This window comes from Durio zibethinus, chromosome 17, assembly GCF_047325235.1.
Source record: "Durio zibethinus cultivar Kanyao isolate XHJ-2024 chromosome 17, ASM4732523v1, whole genome shotgun sequence".
Taxonomy (NCBI): domain Eukaryota; kingdom Viridiplantae; phylum Streptophyta; class Magnoliopsida; order Malvales; family Malvaceae; genus Durio; species Durio zibethinus.
In genome coordinates, this window is record NC_143178.1 from 14,944,514 (window position 1) to 14,954,870 (window position 10,357).

General features: G+C 27.6%; 1 pseudogene; it reads left to right on the forward strand.

The window, feature by feature from the left end:
* Positions 1–4,805: 4,805 nt before the first annotated feature.
* LOC149514045 (protein EMSY-LIKE 1 pseudogene) lies at positions 4,806–5,479 on the forward strand (annotated as a pseudogene).
* Positions 5,480–10,357: the final 4,878 nt, after the last annotated feature.

Genomic DNA, 10,357 nt, shown 5'->3' on the forward strand with positions numbered 1-10,357 from the left:
TGTCCAGCTGGACAGGAATTATATTCATTCTTAGAGTGATATGGCCCATGACTTCATCAGTCAATACCGACACATTATAGACTTAGCTTCTGATCGTCTTTCCTTGCAAAATATGGAAAAAAAGGCGACTGAATCATTCAAATAATACGTCTAGAAGTGGAGGGACATGGCTACTCAGGTACAACTTTTTTTAACTAAAAAAGAGACCATTGTATTATTTGTCAGCACTTTGAAATCTCCTTATTATGAAAAGATGATAGGGAATGCCATAAAAAATTTTGTTGACATGGTAATCTCAAGCGAAATCATTGAGAATGTCATTAAAAATAATAAGTTGAAAGGAGGAGAAACCAAAAAGGCAACTGAGAATGAAGAGACTGAAGCTCAAGCTGTAGGCTTTAATAGACAGTTTAACGGATACCACCCATATCCACAGGGTTATTCCCCATACTATCCTGCTGTGACCAATATCTTATCATACCCATACCAGCCAGCTCCACAACCATCTTACCCATTGACATGCCACTCTATTTTCAACCCTTAAACTCCTATATATAGCCTTAATATTCAACCTTCCATAAGACCCCAGGTTCATCTTGCTAACCCAACAAGTGGTTTATGAGAGCAACGGATTACTTGAGAAAAACCCATATTTGATCTAATCCCCATGACTTATACGGAGTTATATCAAGAGCTCTATAACAACCACTTGATTACCCCCAGTCGTATAGAGCCACTTAAGCCACCCTATCCTAAGTGATATGATCATACAGCTTACTGTGACTACCACTATGGAATTACTGGCCATCCACTAAAAATTGCATTGTTTTGAAACATAAGGTGCAACGGTTAATCAAAGATAGGATGGTAAGTTTTAATCAAGAAAGAGCAACAACACCTAATATTAGTGGCAATCCATTGCCCAATCACAATGTCAGTGCTCTGAGTGAGAATCAAGAACACATGGATTAAAAAAGGCCTAGAGAGTTACAGTGAATCAGGGGGTAAGATATCAATAAAGATCCTGATTGCACAAGGGTACAATTTTGGAGAATAAAGATAAGGCTGGTTGGAATTTTTTTTGTCATTTTAGGATTTCTTTTAGAGTAATGTTAGGATTTCTTTTAGGAAGTAGGATTTCATTTGTTATCATTTTAATAAAAGGCAAGTATATGCATTTCATTACATTTTCTCTTTCATTCAATCATTGTTCCATGCTTTGTCACATTTCATAACTTTTCATTCCCGTTCTCAAACTTCAGATGATGAATATTTAGAAAATGATAACAATAATTCTGGGATTTAATTTTGAGAACTCATTCACATTAATATGAAGAGATGGTTTGAGCCAAAAAAAAAAGGTAAGCTATTGCTAAAGGTGAAATAGTTATGTCTTGAAGATGTGCAGTCTTTTATACAGATCCATGAGCTTATTTTTATTCAATAGATGATGTTCGAAGAAAGTATTCACTATTGAGATGAAAAATGACCGTATTTCTTTTACCATTTGAAAAACCAGTCATTACTACCCCTTTGAGCCTATTATTATTATTATTATTTTTAAAAGAACCCTGACCAAGGATCATCCTCCACATTGGAGGCATTTTTGAAAAAAAAAAGAGACAAAAGATCATAAAAGGTCTCAAAGAAAGAAAGCAAAGCAAAATGAAAAAAAGAGAGAAAAGGAAACTGCCACAAGCAAATTAGGGCAAAGTAATGATAATCCTTTATGTAAGGAATGAGATGGAAAAAGAAAAAGTAATGAAATGATGTGGGGGTAAAATGCCAAGTTGCATCAAATGATCCTTTGGTTTTGAACCCTTTAAACACATGCTTTGAGCCTATTTTATCCATTTCTTTCATGACCCCTCACCGTGGCCTACATTACAACCTTTAAAAGTTTATTTGGATCAAGTGTGAATGCTCAAATTGAATGATCATATGTTGAACTGAGGTATGCTTATGATAGGGAATCGAATTGCTTTGTGTGTTAGAGATTGATGTGAAAAAGATATCAATAATGGATGGAAAAAAAGAAGAAGAAAAAATAAAAAAAAGAATGAAAAATTGAAAAAAATTGAAAAAAATAATAAAATAATAAAATAAAAAAATAATAAAAAATAATAAAAAAATGAATAAAATAAAAAAGATGAAAATGAGAGAAAAAGGAAGACTCAAATTGAAAACTTAAAAAGGCAATTTGGGTAGAAAAAATATCTGAGCTAAAAGTTTGATAGAGGATAAGGTATCTGAAAACCTCTCGAAATTGAGGCAAAGTTTGATGAGCTCAAAATGATTTCGATAGTCAATGGAATGAGTTTTTGAAAAGAATCCTAGATTAATGTTTAGAATTGTTCGGATATTCATTGTTTGGATATACCATTCATCCAATTTGTTTCTTTCCCTATTTGTTTTACACCAAACTCGTCCTTCATTAAATACCTTTCTTTCAAATTACCCCGTGTTCCCTTATTATTGCATCCCCAAAATAAATCGAGAAAATATATGAGAGCATTATATTTGTCATGATTTCAAATGATGATGAATGAATGATAATGTGCATAAAAGAGTCTTGCATTTCTTCGAAGAGAAATCCAAGATGATAAGAAAAAAAAAGGAAAAGGTGGTAGAAACCTAAAAAGAGATGATTTGAGAAGGCATATAGCGTGACTAAATGATAAATATGGGATGAATTGGTCGACATAGTTTTTTAATGGTGATCAAGTGATTAAATAATGAGGATTAGTGGATGAAATTCATTCTTGAATGGCTAGTGTTGAGAAGCCTGTAAATGAGTGATGAATAAAATATGGATCAATTGATAGAATTATTAGTGCTGAGAAGCCTATGGATGGTGATCAAGTAATGGAAACAATGATGATCGGTTGATGAAACTTGTTCCAAAGTGTTGAAAAGCTAAACAAAGAGAAAACATGAGATGACGGAGTCTTGATGCCATATTACCATAATTATTTAGAATTTCATGACACTATTGACATCTGCATTATATGCATCACGTAAGCATTGTTGTTTGAATAACACATGCACATAATTTGATTGTTGCATTTGCATCATTAAGAAGGCATTTGCATCTTTGATCATGACATTCATTCATGCAAAAATTTGGGTCACCTGAAAGGAAATTGTGAACCTTTTAATGAAAATCTCTAAATTTCAATTAACAATCTTTGAGTTTCAAAGAAAAATCTTGGAGTTTTAAGTTTCAAATGAGAATCTTTGAGATATGAAACTTTGAGATTTATTGAATAAGAACTTTTTAGCCTAAATGAGAAGCTTTGAATTTTTGGATGTAAATCTCCAAAATTCAAATAAGAATCTTTAAAATGTGGATGTGAGTCTTATAATTTACGAATGCAAATCTTAAGATCTTGCAAATTTGAATTCTTATAAAGCTGAAATTTTGAGAATTAAATTTCAATGAATTTTTACGAAGTTGAAAGGTTCTTATGAATCTGAGCCTTTGATTTTCGAACTCAAATTACGAATCTTTGAGTTCCCATTACAAATTTTATCAAATTTAAGCTACAACTCTATTGGACATGATTGTCAATGAGCCATTTATTTTCTAGAAGTTCGTTGCCTCTATTCAGAGGAGCCATTTATTTTCTCAAAAGTTCATCGCCTCTATTTAGAGGAGCCATTTATTTTATAGAAGTTCGTTGCCTCTCTTCAGAGGAGCCATTTATTTTCTCAAAGTTTGTTGCCTTTATTTAGAGGAGCCATTTATTTATTTTCTCAAAGTTCATTGCCTCTATTTAGAAGAGCCATTTATTTTCTCAAAAGTTTGTTGCCTCTATTTAGAGGAGCTGTTTATTTTCTCAAAGTTCGTTGCCTCTATTTAGAGGAGCCATTTATTTTCTTAAAAGTTTGTTGCCTCTATTCAGAGGAGCCATTTATTTTCTCAAAAGTTATGAGCTATTTATTTTCTCAAAGTTCATTGCCTCTATTTAGAGGAGTCATTTATTTCTCAAAGTTTATTGCCTCTATTTAGAGGAGCTTAGCTTACTTTCTTTTCAAAAAAAAAATGGGCATGAATTTGTTGGGATGATCATGAGCAGGGTGTCTACGTCTTTGTACAATTCTGTTTCACAAAAAATATGCAAAGAGGGATAGCTGTAGACACCTTAATTTGTTTGGACCTAGGCCCATTAGGCTTAGCTTAGATCTGGTCTAAAGGGATCAGACTAGCCTAGTTTCTTTATTTTTTTTATTGGTTTATTATTCTGAATTCTATTTTTCATTTATTTATTTTATTTTTAGGAGATAATATTCAAAAAAAAGGAAAAAAACTGCAAATTCTGTCATGCATAGGCACTGGTAGAATTGCAATTGGTTTCAATTTCTCTAGGATCCTAGGTTTTTTGATAATGTGGGAACCCAATCAAAGGAGGATTCAAAACTGATCAGAAACTTTTTTGATCTAGTCCTATAAATATAAACCCTAGCTAAGCTTAAGAACACATAGGAATCAAAGAGGAAAATAGAGGTTTCCTACTTTCTCTTTAAATCTCTCTACTATAGGTTGGTTTTACGTTGCATTGGAGGACATCCTAAGCAGCTTCAATCTTGGATTTCTCTTCCTCAGGGTAATTTCCCGTTAGGGTTCATTGGTGGTGTTTTTCTTCAATGAAGAAAAGATCTTTTCCCATTTTGTTTTCTATTTTCTTGGTATTAATGATGATATACCTCCATCACATCTAACTAAAGTTTCCAGAGGGTGTAATATTGCTAGATATGGAAGATCTATTGTAAGTTCTGACTTGTATTGTAGGATGCATTCTAACATGGAGGCCCAAATACATCTACTTGAGCAAGAAGCTTACTGTTCTATCCTGCGTGCTTTTAAAGCTCAATCTAATGCCATTACTTGGGAAAATGAAGGATTGATAACAAAACTTAGGAAAGAACTGAGAGTGTCAGACGATGAGCATAGAAAGCTTTTGAGCAAGGTTAATGTTGATGATATTATCAGAAGGATAAGCGATGGGAGGCAAGCTAGTGGCAACCAGTCTTCAAGACTTACTGCATCTCGTCTTGTTCATGGTCTTTTGTCTAGTCCAACTATTTTAGCATCCCGTAAAAAATAGAAGAGATCTCACTCGGGTCAGTCATTGCCTAGCATATCCTTAACTAAGGCTATGCATTACAGTTCTGTAGTTTCTGCTGGAAATAGGCAAATCAATAATCATGGCTTTGCTAGTGACCTTTTAGCAAATGAACGTTCTGAAGGAGCACTTGAATCTGAAATAGTTTGATCTATTGTTTACTCAAAATCATGGTGAAAGTTGTGGTTGGAAAGGAAACACAACTCCAACTAGCCAAAGATCATCTCGCCTAATCTTTAATTCTCACCCAGGTTGGTCTGGTGATGGGAAAACTCAGCTTGACTCTTGACCGAGGCTTCATGTTTGATTTAGTACTCACTCCTCAAACGATACTGGCCAACCAGCTTGTTTGATTTTAGAGCCAGCTAAAGACAATAAGAAAAAAGGTTCGAAACCCAAATCTCAAACATCCGATTTTTCCTCTTCTTTGGTCATTGGGATAACTGAACGTGCTCGCCAAGTGCCAAGAATGATGGTAGGTGGAATCAAAGTAGTGGGTATTTATGTGTGGTTTAGTGAGGCCGTATTCAAGAATTTTGCCATGGTGCTTTGCCAGATTGTGAAAGGAGTTGCAAAAGTAGCATTCTTTTCGGGGGATTCCTTACGACAGCAGATATTCATTCAAAGAAAAATTAAAAGAATTTTTAAATAGGCCCAAATGGTGAAAATTTTAGAAATTCAAAAGAGAAAATATTTCTAATTTGGCCCAAACGGTGGAATAATTAGATTCATTTTCAACAAATAAAAATGATAATAATAAAAATGATAAATAAATCTTTTTTCAACGATGGAGCCTCTTTAAGAAATCAAATGGGATTCTTGAATACTCTTGAAGTGAGGAAGTATTTTTTAAAGAGTTCTACCAGATTGATAGAGAATTTTAAAAATTGTTTCTAATATTTAACATAAAATTTGAAACCATTAGACTCTAAACTTTAGGATAAATTTGAAATAATATGGTACCATCCTTTGGATGGGCATGTAGGGGTGCTATGAACGTCCCCACATGTAACCGAACTCTCGAACCCTATTTTGGTTAGTAGACCTAAACCTATTATTTTAGGGACCTTTAGTCAAGTTTAAAATTTCTTTAAAAGGATAGATTCCTTAGGTGACCAATCACACCTAGTACAAAAGATTGGTGGTGACTTCATTCATTTGTTAAATCTAGCTATAGATTTTCAGATCTATATGTTATGACATTAGTAAATTAGTATTATTTTTATTCCAAATAGGTGTGTATGATGAAAAACAATTGTCTTATGACAAAAAAAAAGTTCATAATGATTTGAAATAGATAATTGTTCAAATGACCATAATTATTTGAACTAATTTGATAAATTGATTTATTTTTTAAACTCCATCTTCTTAATTTTTGAAATATTAATAAAGGAATATTATTTTATTTTGGATAATCTTTATGTACAAAACATTTGTTTTATGATAAAATAAAAAGGCTATAACAATTTTAAATAAATAATTGTTCAAATAGTCATAACTATTTGAACTTATTCGGTAAATAGATTTTTTTTAACATTTCATATTAATTTTTTGAATTTTGATAAATTAGTATTATTATATTTCGAATAAGCATGTATGAACTAAAACAATTATTTTTTGACTGAACAAAAGATCTGAATGATTTGGAATAGATTATTGTTCTAATAGTCTTAACTATTTAAACTGCTTCGAAAAACACATTTATTTTTAAATTCTTATTAATTTTTGAAATTGTAATAAATTGGTATTGTTTTATTTTGAATAAATTTGTATGAATAGAAACAATTATTTTATGACAAAACAAAATATCATAACGATTTGAAATAGATAACAGTTCAAATGGACATGACTATTTAAACTTGTTCAGTAAACATATTTATTTTTTAAATCTCTAACTTAGTAATTTTTAGAATAATAATAAATTAGTATTATTTTATTCCAAATAAACTTGTGTGAATAGAAATAATTGTTTTATGACAAAACAAAAAATCATAAAGATTTGAAATATATAATTGTTCAAATAGTAATAACTATTTGAACTTGCTCAGTGAACATATTTATGATTTAAATCTTTTACTTATTAATTTTAGAAATATTAATAAATTAGTATTATTTTATTTCGAATAAGCTTGTACGAACATAAACAATTGGTTTATGATAAAACAAATTGTTATAACTATGTGAACGTATTCAAAAATCATATTTATTTTTTAAATTTTTACTTATTAATTTTTGAAATTTTAATAAATTTATATTATTTTATTCAAAAAAGCTTGTATGAATAGAACTAATTATTTTATGACAAAACAAATGGTCATAATGTTTTGAAATAGATAATTATTTAGATGGTCATAACTATTTCAACTTGCTTAATAAACAGATTCTTTTATTAATTGTCTTACTCATTAATTTTTGGTATATTAATAAAATAGAGTTGTTTTATTTCAAATAAGCTTATATTAACTGAAACAATTATTTTATTACAAAACAAAAAGTCATAATTATTTGGAATAGATAATTATTCAAATAATTTTGACTATTTGAACTAGTTTGGTAAACATATTTATTTTTTAAATCTTTCACTTATTAATTGTTGAAATATTAATAAATTAATATTATTTTAATCGAATAAGCTTGTATGAACAGAAATAATTGTTTTATTACAAAACAAAAAGTCATAACAATTCTGTTTGCAAAACTATTTCAAATAATTATAATTATTTGAATAATTATCTATTTCAAATTGTTATTACCTTTTGTTTTGTCATAAAACAAATGTTTTTGTTCATATAAGTTTGTTTGGAATAAAAAAATATTAATTTATTAATATTTCAAAAATTAATACATAAGAGATTTGAAAAATAAATCTATTTACTAAACCAGTTCAATTAGTTATAACTATTTGACCAATTATTTATTTCAAATCATTATGACCATTTGTTTTATCATAAAACAATTATTTCTGTTCATATAATCTTATTTGGAATAAAGTAATGCTAATGCTAATTTATTAATATTCTAAAAATTAATAATAATGTATTTAGAAAATGTATATGTTGGCTTGACTAGTGCAAACAATTATGACTATTTGAATAATAATCTATTTCAAATTGTTATGACCTTTTGTTTTGTCACAAAACAACTGTTTTTGTTCATACAAGCTTATTCAGAATAACATAATTCTAATTTATTAATATTTCAAAAATTAATAAGTGAGAGATTTAAAAAATGAATTTGTTTACCGAACAAGTTCAAATAATTATGGCTATTTGAACAATTATCTATTTCACCTTTTGTATTATTATAAAATAATTTTTTCTATTCATATAAGCTTATTTCAAATCTGATTACTGAATAATTTTAAATAGTTATGACTATTTAAAGAATTTTTTATTTCAAATTGTTATGAGCTTCTGTTTTGTTATAAAACAATTATTCTTGTTCATATTAGCTTATTCAGATTAAAATAATATTAATTTATTAATATTTCGACAATTAATAACTAAAAGATTTAAACAATAAATATGTTTATAGAACAAGTTCAAATATTAATAAGTATTTGAACTTATATCTATTTCAAATCGTTACGACCTTTTGTTTCACCATAAAACAATTGTTTCAACTCATATGGGCTTATTCGAAATAAAATAATATAACTTATTATTATTCCAAAAACTAATGAGTAAGAGATTTAAAAAATGAATCTGTTTACCAAACAAGTTCAAATAGTTATGACTATTTGAACAATTATCTATTTTAAATCATTATGACCTTTTATTTTGTCATAAACCAATTGTTTCTATTCATAAAAGTTTATTTGGAATAAAATAATAATAATTTATTAAAATTTCAAAAATTAATAAGTAAAATATTTAAAAAATAAATCTATTTACCGAGTGATTTCAAATAGTTATGATTATTTAAATAATTATTTATTTCAAATCGTTATGATCTTTTATTTTGTAATTGAACAATTGTTTCTATTCATACTAAATTATTCAGAATAAAATAATATTAGTTTATTAATATTTTTAAAATTAATAAGAGACTTAAAAATTAAATTTGTTTATCAGACCAGTTCAAATAGTTATGACTATTTGAATAATCATCAACCTCAAATCGGTATGATCTTGGTTTTGTCATAAAACAATTGTTTATGTCCATACAAACTTATTCGAAGTAAAATATTGCTAAACTAATAATATTCTAAAAAATTATAAGTAAGAGATTTAAAAATAAATGTATTTGATGAACCGGTTTAAATAGTTAAGACTATTATAATAATTATCTATTTCAATTTGTTCTGACCTTATGTTTATTCATAAAATAATTGTTTTAGTTCATGCATGCTTATTCAAAATAAAATAATACTATTTTATTAACATTCAGAAAATTAATAAGCAAGAAATTTAAAAAAATAAATCTATTTACCAAACAAGTTCAAATAGTTATGACTATTTGAACAATTGTTATTTTATAATCGTTATGACCTTTTGTTTTATCATAAAACAATTGTTTCATTGCATAAAAGCTTATCCAAAATAAAATAATATTACTTTATTAATATTTCAAAAATTAAGAAGTTGGAGATTTAAAACATAAATTTGTTTATCAAATCAGTTCAAATAGTTATGGCCATTTAAACAATTATCTAATTCAAATAATTTTGAACTTTTGTTTTGTCATAAAACATTTGTTTTTCATCATACAAGCCTAATTAGAATAAAATAATACTATTTTATTAATATTTCAAAAATTAATATGTAGGAGATTATCTATTTATTGAACTAGTTCAAATAATTATAACTATTTAAACAATTAATATTTCAAGTCATTATAACCTTTTTTTTTGTCATAAAACAATTATTTATGTTCATACAAGCTTATTCAAAAGAAAATAATACTAATATAATACTATTATGAAAATTAATAATTAAGAGATTTAAAAAAAAAATTTATTTGTTGAGCTTGTTCAAATAGTTAAGGCTATATGAATAATTATCTATTTCAAATCATTATATTATTTTGTTTTGTCATAAAACAAATGTTTTTGTTAATATAAGTTTGTTCAGAATAAAATAATACTAATTTATTAATATTTTGAAAATTAATAAGAGATTTAAAAAATAAATTTGTTTACCAAACCAGTTCAATTAGTTATAACAATTTGAGCAATTAGTTTTTTCATATCGTTATAACCCTGTATTTTGTCATAAAACAATTATTTCTAT